Consider the following 19,546-nt stretch of genomic DNA (forward strand, 5'->3'; position numbering starts at 1 on the left):
GGATGACCGGTTCATGGGAGGTGTTAACTTTCACAGCAGTGATGATCACTAGTAGGAGGTAACGTTATTGAGTGCTCACTATCAGGGCCTGTTCTATGTAGTCTGCATGAATGAGCTCACTCGAACCTCAGACTGACCCAGTAAGGTAGCTACTCTCATTTTCCCCATTCTGCAGATGAAGAAATTGAGGCCCTAAGAGATTAACTTTTCCTAAATTTTACTGTTAGTAAATGGCTAAGTCAGAATTCAAACCCAGATGTGTCTGAAACCAGTCTCTACTATACCTAGATCAGTGCTGTGCAATGGAAGTTTCTGCAATGATGAAAATGTTCTGTATCTGCTGTGTCCAATATAGTAGCAACTAACCATGTGTGGCTTTTGAACACTTGAAATGTGGCTGGCTCAACTGAGGAACTGAATTTCTAGTTTCATTTTATTTTAATTAATTTACATTTATATTTAAGTAACCACATATGGCTAATGGCTGCTATATTGGACAGCACAGCTCCTGATACTTTTGTGTGTGTGTGTGTGTGTGTGAGGAAAATCAGCCCTGAGCTAACATCCACGCCAGTCTTCCTCTTTTTGCTGAGGAAGACCGGCCCTGAGCTAACATCTATTGCCAATCCTCTTCCTTTTTTTTCCCTTTTTCTCCCCAAAGCCTCAGTAGGTAGTTGTATGTCATAGTTGCACGTCCTTCTAGTTGCTGTATGTGGGACGCCGCCTCAGCATGACCTGACAAGCCGTGTATTGGTGCGCGCCTGGGATCCGAACCCTGGCCGCCAGTAACAGAGCGCGTGCACTTAACCACTAAGCTATGGGGCCAGCCCAGATACTTTTTAAATGTTGCTGACTATAGGCTAATTATAGGAAAACAAAGCCAGGAAAATACTTTAAGAGATTGTGCTGCTCTTTTTCCATTTCTGGAGTTTCCCTGGATTCCTCATTAAAAAAAAAAAATTAAAAGAAAAAAGAAAGAAAAAAAGTGTTTTAAATCTGTTGCTGTGTGGAAGCAACAAGATTCAATTAAAAAAAATATTATCGACTATCTCCTCTGGTTCAGGCACTGTGCTGGGCTTGGGGCATTCAACATGATTAAGATATGGTTCCTGTCTTCAAGGAGCTCATTGTCTAAGTCACTTTGTATAGGATGTCACACATTTTTTTCCCAGAGTTTCTTCATATATGATTAAATAAAATATTTAAATATCTGTTATCTAACACTTCTCAGGGTTTTGCTTTTAATTTTTAATATTTTAATTTTTTGCATAGGTAATATGTTCCCATGGTTTAAAATTCAAAGGGTACAAAGTAATTTGTAATTCCCTTCTATAGAAGCAGCTAGTGCTGTCATTTTCTAGTGTATGCCTTTACAAATATTTTGTGTACACCCAAGAAAATATACACACATATTTAATCCTTCCCCTTTTTCAAAACACATACATACTGTTGAGTAATCTTGCTTTTTCACTTAAAAAATATACTTTGGATACTTTTTCATACTAATACTTAAAGAACTCATTTTTTTTCTATGAGTGCATAATATTCTATTATATGGACAAATCATAATTTATTTAAACAGTCTCCCGTTGACAGCTATTTAAGTTATTTCTATTCTTTTGCTATTACAGGAAATGTTGACATGAGTAACTTGAGCAGTTATATTCTAATGTGAGCTAGAGTGGACTGCATACGTGCTTCCCAGAGCATATTCCACAGAATACAAGTCTCAGGAGACGTTCAATGTAAAAAGGGGTTTCTGTGGCTAAATAACTTTGGATAACTCTGAGTATTCATTGGAGGTTCATAGTGCATATTGTCAGTTTAATCCAAGTGTTTCTCAAACTTACATTTTCTCAAGTAATAGCATATACTACTTTTGTAGGTTGGGCTCCCTGGGAAGTGGACTCTGAAGTAGAAATGTACATGCAGAAGGCTTACTCAGGCAGCTTCTCAGGAACAACACTTGATGGAAGTGAGGGGTGATGGAAGTAGGATGGTAGAGGGGGTAGAGGGAGATGTTCAGCTGTGATGCAGTTGCAGCAGAGACCTCAGCCAATCAGTCCCCTGGGGAGTGCTCTGGAGCTGTGATGGCCCTTCAGGGATGCTCCACCTCCAGGGAAGGAGGCCAGGCCCCCAGGAGGGTTGTGACCTTGTGATAGATGGCTCTCTTGCACTGAGGGCATTTCTGGAAAGAGACTCAGCTCTGAGCTGCCAGCTGGGATAATGAGTGCCTCAGTATTCACTACAACTCTGAATAGCATCTTCACATCTTTTATGGAAATGCGTGTCAATTCCTAGATAACCTCGCTGGCCAGAGCAAGTCACTTGGTCTCTGTGGGACCCAGTTTCTTTCTCTGTGAAATATGGATGCCAAGCTGGAAGTTCTTTGCAGTATTTAGCATTCTTTTTTTCTAGTTCCATTTAAATATGTACTAAATAAATTCCAAGGTGAGAGACAAGTTTTCCCAAACATGTGTTTGGCCACATAGAGGCCAATGATCTGGATAAGTCAGCCCTAATCTTCTGTTGCTACCGCTGTGTGGTTACAGAGAATGCGCATTTTTACAGCACTTTCAAGAGTCTGTCGCTTAACTTGCCAGATTCTTGGGGCAAAATGGCGTAAGAGCTGAGTTGTAGTTTTTTGATTTTTTAAAATATTTTGGTTACCTCTTATTAGGTGTTTCCTGAAGAAGCTAGCCTGATATCTTCCTAGAAACATTAGCCCATATTGCTAATAACTGAAGGATTAGACTGGCATGGGATATGAAAGACAGGAGTCCAACTAGCTTTAAACCACAGTCTTAGGTGCTCTTCTTCATTTTCCCTTTTGAAGCTCAGGGATAAACGGGTGTAGCCAAAAAGCCTTAGCAGTTTCTCTGGGGCCTTCCATTTGAGAATCAGATGGGTCCCAGTGCCCCTCCTGTGCCTTTTAGCAAATTTGCTAAATTCATTCTCATGCCTCCTTTAGAATTCATCAGTTCTGACAGCTATCAAGGAAACTTGTTTTCCGGTTGAAGAAGGGAAAAAGGCTCAAGGGATGGGCCTGTCCTAGGTGTGCCTGATAGAGCTGATGAAGGTTTGTAGAAAGGATGGAAAAGACATCCAAGAAAAATATCAAAGAAAATGTTCTTATGAGATGGGGGGCTGGCCTGGTGGCATAGTGGTTAAGTTCTTGTGCTCTGCTTTGGCGGCCTGGGTTTCATGGGTTTGGATCCCAGGTGCTGACCTACACATTGCTCATCAAGCCATGCTGTGGTGACGTCCCATATACAAAAAATAGAGGAAGATTGGCACAGATATTAGCTCAGGGCCAATCTTCCTCACCAAAAAATAAAAAAAAGTTCTTATGAGATAATGGAGAGGAGATGGTGAAGTGAGAAGTAAAAACAGGAGTAAGGATGCATGAACATGATGCAGAAAAGAAAGCAAAAAAGAAAAAAAAATCAAGATTGATGGCTGTGTCTAAGATCAAGTTTTAAATTGAACAAATATTTTCCTCAAAAACCTTAATCTTTTCGTTTAACACAAAGCTTCATAAAGATTCTTGTTATTCTTATTGTTGTATAATAGTAATGGATCATGTAAGAAATTGTTAAAAAGGGAATTTAAAAGGGAATAAACTAGAAAAGATATTGTTAGAGTGTGGGAGAAAATAGCAGAATAGGAATTTGCATTAAATGGATCCAAAATATTTTAATCTTTTCTGAACAATCATTGACTCTTCCCTTTTCCTCCATAACAGATGGTATCTAAGACCTATTTATGCTACCTCTGAAATGTTTCTGGAACCACTCCCCTCATAATCCATTTGCAATTATCCGTTTGCAAAAGTGTCAGATTTTATAGCATTTTGGTCCCTTCCGATGATTTAATTGTCTAGTCCATTTAAAATCCCAGTCTTACCTCCTTGTGTTCTTCTAGTTCAAGTTAGACCTGTGGGACCAGTAGGGTGAAGAGGGTGTGGTCTACATTTTCATGCCTTCCAGCCTCCTTCTGGTTTTAACTGCTGGAAGTTGGGGATTGAGAGGGTGGCGTAGAGCAAAAGGGCCAGATATCTGCTGACCTAACTAGGCCGTCCTCTGTGGGTTGTGACTTCTCTTCCTGGTTAACAGTAAGTAACCACTGATACCTTCTGTGTGGAAGGGTTCCAAAGTTGGGCTCTCCTATGGGACATGTGTGTGAGTTCTACCACATACCTATAGTGAGTGGCCTCCTTACTGGCTTTCTGTGGGTGATTAGGCTTAATTTCTTCCTGTCCTCTCAGCTCCCTCCCCTGGTGGTACATCTCACCAGGTCTGATTATCTGAGTCCCCTTGCAAGGAGGCCACCTTTGATCCACAGCTTTGCTGGATCAAACACTGGAAACAAAATCTGATACTTTTCTCCATTATTTTTTTTTTTTGGTCAGGTAGGCTTAAGAGCAAGTCAGCAGTCCCATGAACTGATATGATGTCCAGCCAGGGGATGAGATGCCAGTCTGTATTAGTCAGCTCAGGCTGACATAACAAAATACCATACCAAGTCCAAGATCAAGGGGCCAGCTAATTCATTTCTCTGGTGAGGACTCTCTTCTTGGCTTGCAGATGGCTGCCTTCTCACCGTATCCTCACATGGTGGAGAGAGAGAAAGAAAGCAAGCTCTCTGGTGTCTCTTCTTATAAAGGCATTAATCCCGTCATGAGGGCCCCACCCTTACGACTTCATTTAACCCAAATTGCCTCCGAAAAGCCCATCTCCAAATACCATCACACTGGGGGTTAGGGCTTCAATGTAAGATATTTGGAGGAGACATGATTCAGTCCATAGCACAATCTCTCTTGTATATAGTCCCATAGTACTTCTCATCATGCCCCTGGATGGTGATTCTAATCATTGCCTTTCCCTTCCCTTCCTGGTATTGTAGTCTTCTGTATTTGGACTTAGGATGGGTCTTGGGGTGGAGTTGGTGGTTTGGGGGTAGTAGAAGTTGTAAGGATTTGCCTACCACTGAGTTAGCCCTGGAGCAGATGTCCTGACTTAGCTATAAAACTCTCTTTAAAATGTGGGCAACTTAATGCTTCTTTATCCTCAACATTAGGTCACCAATTCCAGGGCAAGAGGAAAGCCACATTTACAATCCTATTAAAATACCATTCCTCACCCACCCTCTTGAATTCTGAGCCTTACAAGCATCACTCCCTTTGCTAGAGCAACACTATTCATTTCTTCAAGGCCAGCTCAGATGTCACGTGCTCACTGAAGCCTTTCCAACTCCCTCATCTTCTTCATCTCTGTGGAATTAATTGCCTCACACTCAGTTCTTATATGGGGCTTCTTCATTCTTCTATTAAAACACTAAGAGCATTAGTTAGTTGTTTGCAGTTTTTTCCCCACTGGTTGGTGAGTTCCTTAAGGATTAAAACCAGTTATTAAAGCATCTAGTATAGGTCTTTTTACACAATAAGTTTTGAGTAAATATTTTTAAATAAATAATTCAGGAAGGTGCCAGCATGCATATTGAATGGCTAAACTTTTGGACTTAATTTTATATTAAACTTTTACAAAATTAGTAATAGTCAGAAATAAGATTATATAGATAATTTTATTATTATTGTTAATATAAATATCCTTTATATTATAGACCATACTGAACTTTGGTTAAGATGTTTCTTACTTTATTTTATAAAATCAGAATTAAAATGCTTAACTTTTTAAAATGGCATAGATAAATTAGACTACCTTTTTTTAATAGTAAATATACTACCTTAAAGTTTTCTAATACTATAACCTGTGGCATATTCAAGCCCCTTCAAAATCACGTATCCCTTGAAAATATGATGTTAGAGTATTGTGTTCTACTATTGAGTGTCTCAGTGGAGATTTTGCCACTTCACTCTTAGAATAGATGTTTGCAACTTATTTTTAACATCTTCCTTTTAGTTGGTCAATAACTTGACATCAAGTCCACAAACACATTTGACATCACATTTGCTTTGTGCTGTTTTGTGGGAAAGTGAAAAACATTTTACTGGAGAACTGTATGAAATGTTATCATTTATTTTAAATGATGTATAATTATTTGTCTTCCAAAATGAAGTAGCTACAGTCAACATGGATATGAGTTAAATTATGGGGAAGTCTGAAGATTTTAGGAAAGATTAATCCAAAAAAATTCCTGTTCACTTTTGAAGCTTTCTCTATGTGAGTCTTCCTGTCTTTTCTGGCATGATCAGGTGTGAAAGTAAATCATAAATCCGAAGAAGGGAGGATTATTCAACATATAATTTTTAATATTTTTATCCCTACCTTTGACTCCTACAGAATCCATTCTTACATATGGCCATCTGGCTCTTTGAAGCAGTGTCCCATCATGTGCCATGCTGGTGATGTCACAGGAAGCAAAGAAGTCAATGTTAGCATATAGCCAGCCTACAGGAGGTCGTGTAAGTAAGGTTTTAAGAATTATATCGTGCAGTATAGAACCTTTTATGTAATAATGTAATTAATAATAATGAAGATGTGGCAAACCAGGTGAAGTTATGTATATACTCAGAATTTGAAAAAATGAGCATCTTGAGTTAAAAAAAGAAAATGCCCTTTGTCGTAATTATTTTCTGAGGACAGAGAACATTGCTCATAACAGAAGTTGGCAAATTTTTTTCTGAAGAAAGCCAGATAGCAAATATTTTAGGTTTTGCAAGCCAAATGATCTCTGTAGCAATTACTCAACTCTGCCCTTATTGCTAGAAGGCAGCCATAGGTAAGGATGAGCCTGGCTCTGTCTCAACAAAACTTTGTTTTCAAAAACAGGTGATGAGTAAAGCTTGGCCTGTGGGTCATATTTTACTAACCTTTGACATACAAAATGAAGAAATTCTGCATCTCACTTTCTGCTATATTATTAGGTTAATTTTAAAGGAACAGGAGTGCTTAAAATTAAATAGTAAGTGTAATCCAACTGTCCAGTTTTTGGATGATTTTACTAATATAAGGAAATTAGAGGATCATGTTGAGTAGCTTTTTTGAATGACTCATTGAAACTTTCGAAAAATATTTGAGGATAATGTAAAATCAAGTTCAGTCTCAAGAACTAAACAAAAAAAAAGCCACAGAAATGGAAATCCAAGGAACTGTCTTCTTCTTGATAAAGTGAACACACACTTTTCATTTTTACTTCAGTTATAATTTATATTTAATTCTTTTGGAAAAAGTCCTGTAGCATGGGTATAGATCAGGATAAACAGTGGAGTAAGTAAAGGGGTTTATGAAAACTGAAGCTCTTTACAAGAATCCTAAGAGGAAAAAGCCAATTCCTCTCTTATGTAATCATTTCTGACATTAAAAAATAATAAAGGAAATACAAATTGAAAGAAAAAGTACGAAGAACATACCCTTTGCCTATAATTACCTACAAAGTAAACTTCATATGCTTCCTTGAAACTATTCTGTTTCTTAGAAATTTTTTGAAGAATTCCCCAAACTCAAAAACAACTTATTGACAGTCTTAGGGAGAAACCCATATCAGATGTTGCTAGATTGAGGGCTCTAGAAGCAGCGGGGCATTTTGGATGTTGAGGGATAGACTTGGAACATTTTTACAATAGCAGCGTAGCTCTGAATTGTCACTATATTTATGAAAATGAATAACATAATATTTTAAAAAAATATGTGGTTTTTTTGATCAATTATGATCAATTCTGGGGTAAAAAAACAGGAATTTTCTTTAAATGAAATCATACTTATCATACTTGAAATATGCAAGAAATGAAATAGGAATCTCCCCTCGGGTGGTTTGAAGTTATAAGAAGAGTGTTATGTGCTTTCTGTTTTTCTGAGTTCTCCCTAATTCCTAGATTTTGAGTGATGGCTTACTTTGAGGTACTTACAAACAGAGGCATTTTGATGTGGTTATTTTGTGGAGGCCCATGGTAGCTGTTCTTGTCTGATGTGACGGAGGGTTGAGAAGAATATAGGCTAGGTGGAATTAAAGATCCCATGCATCTGCTCCAATTTGCATAGTAAAAACAGGCAATCAAGTGTTAAGATGTTCCTTAGTGCACACTGGGGTTACTGTAACAAGGGTCTAGAAAGGCACTATTTCTATAGGATGTTCCCTTGAAGGTAGCCTTTATTTTGGATAATCAATTGGAAAGCATATTAGGCTCTATGCTAAAGCAATTTTCTTTGCGATGACGTTTGTGCTAACCGAATCTCACTTGTAGTGTTTATCATGATCTTCTGTTTTCTTTTTTATATTCTGAGCATAAATGTATTTATAAAGCCGACTTTGGATGTAGACTAGGCTAATGGGGATCTCATCTGTGCATGCTTTTACTCAAAGCTCCCTCCTTTTATTTTGGCTAGGGCTGCAACCTGCAGGCTTGGGTGGCCTTGAGTTACTATCTTTAACTCAATTTGTCTCAAGCTTTTAATTCTATTTCGTATTATCTTTCGGCTTATCAAAGTAATATGTGCTCATTATAGCAAGAGTGACAACTACAGAAAAGTGTGAAGTGGGAAAATATCGCCAGTAATGCAATTACTAAGAGACAATTGATTGCATGGTTCTTTCCAGGGTTATTTTTTGTAGATGGTTGATATGAAAAAGATGGAAAATTTGCCTCATAGTTTTGTTTTTTTAACAGCAAACTGTGACATTTCCCTATGACATGACATAGGTAAAGATTAATTTTCAATGCACATATAATACTCCAATTAAAATGTATCCAATCCACTATGATTTCATTAATTTGTGGTTATTAAAAATAATACTTCAGCAAATATGTTTTTGAATAAATCTCTGTCCAGATTTCTGGCAATTTTGTTAGGATACTTTCCTAGGAAGGGAATTAAGATGTCTGACGTTATAAATATTTTAATGGTGCTCCACACATATTCCAGAAGATATGTACAAATTTACACCTTTGTCATCTCTTTGTGAGTCTTGGTGACACTGCCTCCTCACCAGTGCTGACATTTAACAGTTTTCCTGGTTCCATGGTTCCATCCTTCCTGGTTCCATGGTGAATAGGACAGTTATTTGGGCCGAATGTAATTCTCCTCTTGAAAATCATATAGAATGAGATGTCAGGGAGACCCACAAATGAAGTTTATAGCAAAATCCAGAAGTAGTGAAAAGCCATCAAATTCAAAACATGTATCAGTGTAGGCAAAAGCAACTGAGGCCAGCAGAATTTGTGCAGGAGGCCCTGCTGGAGTGACACTGAGGAGTGGGAGCATGGAGGGGGCTCAGTGATGACAGATGTCAACAATCATCAGCAGATAAGTACTCCAAGGAGGAAAAAGCCCTGTTCTGAGTGGGAATCATTGCTGGGAGAGATGGAGAAAGATTCTTTGTCTCCATGGGTGGCAGATTTCAGAAAGCACATCTTTCAAAAAGGAGGGAGCGGCATAGAAGCAAGAGGCTGTGTTCCTCCGTGGCAGCTCTCGGTGATGAAGCTGGAGGAGCTCAGGACGGGGGCATAAGCCACCTCTTAGAAGCTCCCGTGGACTCCTGGGAGGTGCATCCTGACAGGCAGGGACGGGCGTGTCTCATGGGCTTCTTGCCTGGGCTTCCTCCTGACTTGGAAATGTGGACAAGTTAACAAGCTGTGTGGCTCATCTTTGACCAGTGTGATGCAGGAGTTAGTAACACGTGCTTGCCCCTTTCTGTGCGTGGGAGTGATGACAAAGGTGCAGTTTGTGCAGCTCTGTGCATTTAGAAATAGCCAGCCCCGCAGCACTTTCTTCTTTTGGCTTTTCCTCTTTTCTGCTTTGTTCTCATTTTCACTTCCTTCTGCCTTCCTGGAATCGCACTCCTTAATAAAATACTTTTTCTGTGTCAAATGATGATGTCATATCTTTATTGTTTATCTAATTTCTGTTGAGATTTCTACTCTGATTTGTGAGTTATTCAAAAATATGTTGCTTATATTTCAAGCAACTGAGAATTCTCTAGTTATCTTTTTTTGTTATTGATTTCACAGCCAGAATTCTGTCAGAGAATAAACATTGAATCATTTCAATCCTTTAAATTTTGTAATGACTTGCTTTATGGTCCAACATATATGGTCAACTTTAGCAAATATTCTAATAGTACTTGTAAACAGTGTGAACTTTTCCCTTGTTGGGTACAATGCACCATACATGTTGGGTAGATCAAGTTTACTGATTGTTTTTTCAGACCTACTCTATCCTTGCTGAATTATTTTACTGTTGTTCTATTAACTTCTGAGAGAGATATTTTAAAATCAGCCACAATGATGGTGAATTTGCCTGTTTCCTCTATGAAATTCCCCCTTACCTTTTTAATAAGGTTACTTGCTTTACAGTCTGCTTTTTCCAATTTTAGTATAGCTACCCCAGCTTATTTCATTTAGTGTTTGTATGATATGTATTTACCCTTCCATTGACTTTCAGCCTTTGTCCTTATGTTACAGGTGTATGTCTTGTAAACAACATGTAGCTGTTTTACGTTTTTTTTTTTTTTTTTTTTTTTTTGTGAGGAGATCAGCCCTGAGCTAACATCCGCCAATCCTCCTCTTTTTTTGCTGAGGAAGACGGCCCTGGGCTAACATCTGTGCCCATCTTCCTCCACTTTATATGGGACGCCGCCACAGCATGGCTTACCAAGCAGTGCGTCGGTGCGCGCCCGGGATCCGAACCAGCGAACCCCGGGCCGCCGCAGCGGAGCGCGCGCACTTAACCGCTTGCGCCACGGGGCCGGCCCCACGTTTTTGTTTTTAATTCAACCTGACAATCTTAGTCTTTTAGGTAGAATGTTTAGTCCATTTTCGTTTAATATAATTACCAATATAGTTGTGTTAATATCTACCATCGTACTATTTTATTCTATTTGACCCATTACCAATATAGTTGTGTTTATATCTACCATTCTACTATTTTTTTCTATTTGACTCATCTCTTTATGTAGCTTTTTTCCATCTTTCTTACCTTTATTTGAATTAATCAATTATTATTTTTTTTTGGTGAGGAAGATCAACCCTGTGCTAACATCTGCCAATCCTCCTCTTTTTTTGCTGAGGAAGACTAGCCCTGGGCTAACATCCGTGCCCATCTTCCTCCACTTTATATGGGACGCCACCACAGCATGGCTTGCCAAGTGGTGCGTCGGTGCGCGCCCGGGATCCGAACTGGTGAAACCTGGGCCACCACAGCGGAGCACGCACACTTAACTGCTTGCGCCACGAGGCTGGCCCCTGCATTAATCAATTTTTTATTATCACCTTTTCCCCTACTAATTTGTTAATTAATATTATTTTACTCTTATTTGATACCTGAAATATTACATGTATCTTTTTTAAGTTGTTATTCTAGCTATTGTTATCTAGTTATTACGATATGCATCATTTGTATATTACGTTCTATCTAATGACTTTTTTTAAAGAAGAGATCATTTCAATGTGATTTAAACCCTTTCAGAGGAATACAAACTTCAAATTATATTCATGAGGTGAGACTATCATTGACAACTAAGCTTGGCCAAAATTTCACAAGGAGAAAACTATTTCCAATTTCATTTATGAATATCAATGCAAAACTCCAGAAAATTGTTAGCAGAAAGAATCCAGCACCTCATTAAAGAAGTAATATATCATGGTGAAGTAGGGTTTCTTCCAGGAATGAAAGATTATGAACTCTATTAAAATAATTCATCATATTAATTGATATAAGGAGAAAAAAGGCTATGTTAAGTTCTGTAGATGCTGAATATCATTTGACAAAATCCAACAGCCATTCTGGATGTTTTAAAAAAGAGACAGACAACTCAATAAAGTAAGAGTTAAACATTTTATGACCATGACAAACTGATAAACAGTTTATCTGCTCACACATACATACAGACACAGACTCAATGCAGACAGCTTCATAAATGATGGCCAAATGCTAGAGGCGCTTCTGCTATTTCTGCTAAAAGTACAAATGAGATAAGGGTGTGTAGCTCTCTCTTCTACTAGTGATGCTGTACCAGAGTTATTCATCAACAAAGCCAGACAAGAGAAAGAAGTTTGAGGTACAAAATTTAAAAAGGTGAAAGTAAAACTGTTATTTGTAGATGATTCAATACTTAGAAAACCCAAAAGAATCTAACTGGAAAATTTCTAACAGTTATTCAATTCTAGCATCTAAAAGAATAAAAAAAAAAGATAAATCTGACTCATAAAAAAAAATCCTTTGGTTGGCAACAAAACAAAACAAAACCGAATCCAACTACTCTGGGGAAATTTTAAAAGAGAATGATAAACTGGGAAAAAATGTTTTCCTCTCAAATCACCAAGAGTTTTCTCTTCAATATATCTTAGAAATTGTGGGGATGGGGGAAAGTACAAAGCAATAGAACAATTTGCAAAAATTATGAATGGCCAGTTTGCATAAAAAGAAATACAAATAGTATTTCAGTTCATAAAAAATATTTAACTGCACGTAAAATGCTACTTGTTATTTAATTTTATTTCAGGAATGCAGGAATATAAGTATATATTTCTAAATTTGCTTGCGTTCATTAGGAAACTTTCAAGGATTCACGCGAACTAATAAAAATGGTTGTCTAAATAAAGAGAAGAGGGGAGGGAAAATAGAGTGGACTGGGACGGGAATCAGGGCATGGTTTCTAAGTGAATACCTTTTGTATGGTTTTGTTTTTCAACCATGTGAATATATTACCTTTACATAAAAAATATAATAAAATGTAATTATTTTTTTGCAGATTTGTAAAGTGAGGGATTGCATGTCATTTTATTTTATTTATTTATTTTTTTGGTGAGAAAGATTAACCCTGAGCTAACATCTGTTGCTAATCCTCCTCTAAAGCTGAGGAAGATTGGCCCTGAGCTAACATCCGTGTCCATCTTCCTCTACTTTATATGTGGGACGCCTGCCACAGCATGGCTTGATAAGCAGTGCGTAGGTCCATGCCTGGGATCCAAACCTGTGAACCCAGGCCGCCGAAGCAGAGAGCACAAACTTAACCACTACACCACCGGGCTGGCCCCATCATTTTATTTTGCTATCTTGATTACTGTAGACATTGAATTCCTTAAAGTGTTCATCTGATATTTGTATTTTCACTCTGAAATTACCGGTTCAAGTTCTTTATATTTAGAGATATTTTTGTTTTTCTTACCAAATTTTATAATCTCTTAATATATAAAGAACCAGTACATTTTAACATATTTTTTTCACTTCTTTTAGTCTGTTCATCCTATCATTTTATTTATTATATGTTAACTTACAGAACTTGATAATTTTTACTTTTTCAAATCTATCAATCTTACTTTGTTGAATATTTAAAAAATTGCTTTAAAGCCTATCCACAAATTATATACTTACTTATATATTTTTTTCTAGGTGTCTTTTTTTAAAAGCTGGAATTTGTCATATGATGTGAGATGAGAATAGAATTTTTCTCCTAAGTAGCTAACCAATAGCTTCACAGAATCTTGTTAAATGGTAACTCTTCCGTCACTCACTGCTTCAAAATTCAGTGTTACAATACTTTATTGAGCATCTGTCAATATTTCAGTCATGGGCTTACTTTCATTTTCTGGTAAATTTTAACATCTACTAGGTCTAGTTCTTCTTTATTACTTTTCTATTTAAAAATTATTTTCACTGGTGGATTTTTTCAGATGAACTTAAAGATCATAGTGTCAATTTTACTTCCTTTGTCAATTTCACTTCTTATGAAATAATTTGGAAAAATGATATCTCTGTAAATATAGTGTTTCCATCCAGGAATAAAGTATGCTTGTCAAATTATTTAGTTGTCCGTTTTGCTTTTCAATCTAGTTTTACTGACTTTTTGTGTAATTTCAGTACATTCCTTGTCATATTCATTCCTAACTATTGTATAATTTTTCACTAAGGTGGATTAGATAATTTCCTCAACATATTGCTAAGATATAGAATGATGAATATGAAAATTATTGGTTATTTAGTTTTTATTTATTATTTATTTTGTTTCAAACCATCTCATAGGACTTGCTATTTTAGTTCTTATGATGTTTCAGGTAATTTGCTTAGCTTGTTAATTAAATAATTATAGAATCTACAAGTAATAGTTCTAGCCTTTTGAATAGTTATAACTATAGTTTCTTATTTTTCTGCTTTATTTATATTAATCAGAAATTCCAGGAAAGTGCCAAAGAATACCACCAGGGTATCTTATTCTTATTCCTGAATACAATGGGGATGCCTACAGTGATTTGCTAGTAGGTTTGGAGTTGGTATTAGTTTAAGAAAGTTTTGCTTATATTAAGAAATTATTATTCTATTCCTTTTATTAAGAATTAATTATTTTTTAAAAAAAGAATGGGTGCTGAATTTCATCAGATGCACCGTTAGGGCACAGTCTGCGCCGTGTTTATGAGATTGGGCTGATGGGAATTTGAAGCCCTGCCCTAGCACCTAGTAGCATTGCATCACAACCTCGGGCTTGCTGCTTATGCTTTCAGTTTCATCATTTGGAAAATGGAGATAGCAATCATATCTGCCTGCTAGAGGTTCTGTAAATGGCACATGAGCCAAACCTTTAATGTATTATGCATGGCCTTTGGAATACAGTAGGTACTCAATAAGCAATAACTGTTATTATCATCTATTGAGACGATGGTATGATTTTTCTATGGGACAACTTAAGATAAAAGAATTTGGCAAAGCAAGTCTGACTGGAATCTCAGATAACAGTGCTCTTATTAAGAGCATGCATCTGTCCACCTTGTGTTTGAGCACCTATGGTTTAATTCACACCGTAATTTTTCACTCTCAGTATGCCTCTCACCTTTAAAAACTGTGTTTGTTTTGCCTAGTCAGCAAGATTAAGAAACAAGTTCGTCTTCTGCTTTTCAGGTCTCTGTTTATTCAGTTATAGGAAGGAAGGGTGGAGTTGAATCAAATACTAATTTTTGAAACACTTTGTTTTTCTCAGTTTTGAAACACTTTGTTTTTATAGTGGGTGATAACGTGGAGTATGTTTATTTTTGTCTTGGTATCCTAATGCATGTAATGTTTAGGAAGTTATCAAAACACTCAGGGTTAGTCATATACACACATAAGCGTGAACCTCACCATTGTCGTCTACCATTAGTAAGCTTATTTATTTAATCCTCTATCTTATCTTAATTTTAATTTTCTGATACAGTAGGTTACTTTAATATTCTGTGTTAAACCTAACCTGACATCGTTGACATTTGTTGTGGGACATTAAGCTTTGTCTACTGTCACTGTTAGGAAAACTCACTTTACAGAAATGTAATTTGTGCATTAAAAAAGTATACAGGAAGGATATATGATTACCTTTTATTAATACATATTTTATAATTGTGGTTAAACCACTTTGTCATTTTATTAAAACATATCGAATGATTGATTTTGTAATAGAGATAATACTTAGTGCTACGTATGCTAGAAAATATACACACATTCTTGTTAAGAGATATTTTCTTTAGAATGGAGGGCCATTTGAAAGATAGATGCTGCAGATCCTTTGAGCCTCTGTCTACCTTACTGGGTCATGCTTTTAAGTCATCTCTGCTGTACTGGGTTCAGATTCCTTTATGCCTCTCCCAAACAAGTCTCTGGCTCTCTCCTCAGCCATCTTCTGTGTTCCTTTGTGGGTTTCAGCAGAAACTTTTGGATTCCTTCCAGAGAGGAGGGTTGGGTGTGTTAACTCAATCCTTCTTTCTGCCTAACTAATCCTCACCTTTGTTTTTCTGTCACATTTGGCTGCCTCTTGGGTGGGACTACTCTTCATGTTGGTATTCATCAAGAATTCCAAAATGGAGGGGCAGGACTAAGCCTTGCCACCAAATGCACTCTCAACCCACTCCCCCAAGGGCATCAACCGCTGGATGGAGAATTCATCACACACGTCGTCTTCTACCTCTGTTTCTCTTAGCCTTCCCACCCTCCTGGCTGAAACATCTGTTTGCATCACATCTTTCTGATCCTGAGGGCAACCTGTTGTCTAGCCTTCATAGACAGATAGTGTTTACCCTCTCTACTATGGAAGAAACCCTATTTAGACTGAGTTTCATTTTCAAGATAGGAGCCTCAGGAAAGACAGGCAGTAGAGATTTTCCAAACAAGAGGTGACATTGGTTTAATTGTGAGAGGCACATAGTATAGTAGTAAAAACATGGATGCAAGCCAGGCTACCTAGTTTTCTGGTCTGGTGCTGCCACCTGCTAGCTTTGTAACTTTGGGCAAGTTATGCAGTTTTTCTGTTCCTCAGATTTCTCATCTTTAAAATGATAACAGTACTTGCCTTATAAAGTTGTTGTGACAAAAAAATTAGTTAATAATATGTAAATAGCTTAGAACAGTTGCTGATAAGTAGTCAGTACTTGATATTTGTTAGCAATTATTGTTTTACAGTAGCGGATAAGTAGTCAGTACTTGATATTTGTTAGCAATTATTGTCTTACAGTAGCTGATAAGTAGTCAGTACTTGATATTTGTTAGCAATTATTGTTTTACTATTGTTATTAATGGTAGTAAAAAATTATCCTTGTTTTACATATTTGAAGCTGTAGAACATAAGTAGAATATGGTAAAGTAATCCATCTAACTGAAGGGAGATAAGTAATTTCCTACTGGTGACTAAGTGGAAAATAAAGTTGGTAATGCAGGTGCCTCATTGAGTAAGACTTTGAAAATGCCATAAAATTTAGATATACAATAGTAAGCAATAGGAAGACTTGATCAAATTTGAGTGATTGTATGATGAGAGTAATGTTGTTTTAAATTAACTCTGTCAGGAGCACAGACAGTAGAGTCAAAGAGTGAGATGGGGATTGTAGTTATGGGAATCCAGCCTCAAGGTGACGTAAGCCTAGATCGAGTTTTTGCAAATAGCAGCCTTGACACAGGAAAACAGAGACGGTTATCAGGGGTCAGAGAGAGACTCTGACCAATGGTGTTTCTGAGTCAAGGGTAATGATTGAATTATATTGAATTTAAGAGAAATGGAAGAGTTGCCAAAAAAGGGTGTTGTCTGGGCAGAGAAATTTTGATTTTAGATTAATTAAGTTTGAGATAGTGATAAGCTATTCAGGTAGAAATATACATTGGCCCGGGATTGGCCAACTTTTTGTGTAAAGGCCAGATAGTAAATATTTTGGTCTTTCTGGGCCAAATAGTGTGTCTGTTACATAATCTTTTCTTAAAAATTTTCTTTTTTTAATTATTCTTTAAATATTTTTTGTAAAAAAGTAAAAATGTAAAGCAAAAACAAGCTACAACCTGATTTACCCCATGAAACCATAGTTTGCCAACCCCTGCTACAGTTTATTGCAAAAGAACAGAGCCTTGGCAGAGATGTTGGGGTTGGAGATCTAGATTTCTTAATCTTTAGCATACATATAATTTGAAAAATTGTTAATGAGTATGGATACTATATGCAGTATTCTAATTAAAATTGAATATTATTGTGAAAATAAAATTGTATATATATTTAAATTTAAAGGTTTTTTCCCCAGAAATAAATTTTATAAAATCATGTCCTACTTCTTGTAAGCCTTGTAAAGTTACTTTCTAAGGCCTTGTATCAACTAGATACAAAAGTAAATTCAATAAAATTTGTACAGATACTTTTTAAAAAATATTGATTAGAATTTAACATAATAGTTTCAGAAAATTCCTAATTTCATAATTCTATGGAAATTAGTGCAAAATACAGTGTGATTTACTATATGTCACAGAAACAAAAAGTGAAGCCTTTGATTTATGAGAGCATCATGATCAACGATAGAATGAAACAGAACACAAGAATTGTAGCCAGCTGCACTTGTCATCAAGGAACTGGGATTATTTGCTTTAACCATGGGATTAGAGGGGGTTATATTCTTTTAAAACTGACCAAAATAAGTGCATTATAGCAAAAATTTGATAAGACAGTGTGAGTTCTTTAATTCCATCCAAATTAACTAAATTCTATGGCACAATTTTAAAAAGCCTCTTAAACTAGCCAAAATAAATGAATCCACTTATTCCCTCAATTTGAGTAGATTACTAGAGAGTTTAAGTATATTTTCCTAACTGAATTTTATCAATATTAAATTTGGTCAAGGCATTTTGCTTTTTACAACAGATTTCTAGAGAGATTCGATCTCTTTCTGTTACGACGGAAATTATTTTATTTGTTTTATTTAAGATGATACTTTATTTCAGATAAACTTTTGAAATCTACAGAGTCTTACTTTCTTACAGATGCAGAGTTCAGATTACAGAAAGTGGTTTTAGATAATTCAGTGTTCTGTTCAGTTTCAGATACTAAGTTTTGAAAGAAACATTGATAAATTGGATTTTGCTTAGAAGACAACCAGGAATATAAACTATCTGGGTACTAACTCAAGCGAAAAATAACCAAACAACTAGCATGGAGGAGAAAGACCTTGGAGGGGCTGGGTGTGGGGCTGGGCTACATGTATATTAGTTTCCTTAAATATTTAGAATAGTAGAGGAAGCAGCAGGTTGATTCGTTCTTCCATCCATCCAACCTTTTAAAAATAACCTTCTCTATGTTAGTCAGTGTACACGTGCTTGAGATACAAAGATGAGTAAGATAGACCCTACCTGAAGAAGCCCATAGACTAATGGGGAGACTCACAGTTTTGTGGGCACACTTATTGGCTGGGTAAACTAATCAGTCTTTGTTTTCTTCTCTATAAATCTAGACAATAATAATAACTAGCTCATCAGGTTATGGTTAGGAAAAAAATGAGGTTGTGAAAAGTACTTCAAAGTTCTGTAGGAGGTTAGATGATTTCATATTATAGACTGAGGGGTTTATTGGCAAGAGATTACTAACTCAGATTTTCTAAATCTTGTGATTTAAAAATTTATATATAGTGAACCAGATGTCTATTGCTGTGTAACAAACCATCCAAAATTTAGTGGCTTAAAGCCATAAGACTCTATTATTTCTCATGATTTTGTTAGTTGATGGGGCAAATTTTCTGCTGGTCTTGTCTGGGCTCATTCAAGATTTCCTCACTCATATGTCTGGGACCTTGGGGATGGCCATGGTCTGAGTTTTCCTCTCCATGTAGTTCCTCCATCTAGTAGTCTAGCTGGATTTTCTTTCAATTCAGCAGAAGCATTCACAGATGGAGAAAACAGAGTGGAAAGGTCTCTCAGGGCCTAGCCTTGGAAGTTGCACATTATTTCTCCCACATTCTCTCAGTCATAGCAAGTTATAAGGACAGGGCTTGCCTGGATTAATAGAAGAGGAAATAGACTCCACCTCTTTTTTTTCTTTTTAGTGAGGAAGAGTGGCCGTGAGCTAACATCTGTGCCAATCTTCCTCTATTTTGTATGTGGGTTGCCCCCACAGCATGGCCTGATGAGTGGTGTAGGTCCGCGCCCGAGATCTGAACCTGTGAACCTGGGCCGCCAAAGTGGAGCACCCTGAACTTAACCATGGCAACACTGGGCCAGCCCTTAGACTCCACCTCTTGATGGGAGGAGTGGTGAAGTCACATTGCGCAAGAGCTTGGGGATGGGTGGGATTGTCATGGCTATCTTTGCGACATGGGGGGTTTTCA

The 19,546-nt window shown here is 36.8% G+C and overlaps 1 protein-coding gene across 2 annotated transcripts in view; it reads left to right on the plus strand.

Moving 5' to 3' along the window:
• Positions 1 to 19,546, plus strand: part of IL15 (interleukin 15) — an 84,510-nt gene that overhangs the window by 19,433 nt on the left and 45,531 nt on the right. Inside the window, exon 2 of one of the 2 annotated variants that reach the window (XM_058550119.1) lies at positions 6,303 to 6,424. The exons of the other annotated variant lie outside the window; for it this stretch is intronic. The gene's annotated coding sequence lies outside the window, so the exon portion shown is untranslated. The remainder of the gene's footprint in view (positions 1 to 6,302; positions 6,425 to 19,546) is intronic. 2 annotated transcript variants of the gene reach the window in all.

Source organism: Diceros bicornis, chromosome 11, assembly GCF_020826845.1.
Source record: "Diceros bicornis minor isolate mBicDic1 chromosome 11, mDicBic1.mat.cur, whole genome shotgun sequence".
Lineage (NCBI taxonomy): Eukaryota > Metazoa > Chordata > Mammalia > Perissodactyla > Rhinocerotidae > Diceros > Diceros bicornis.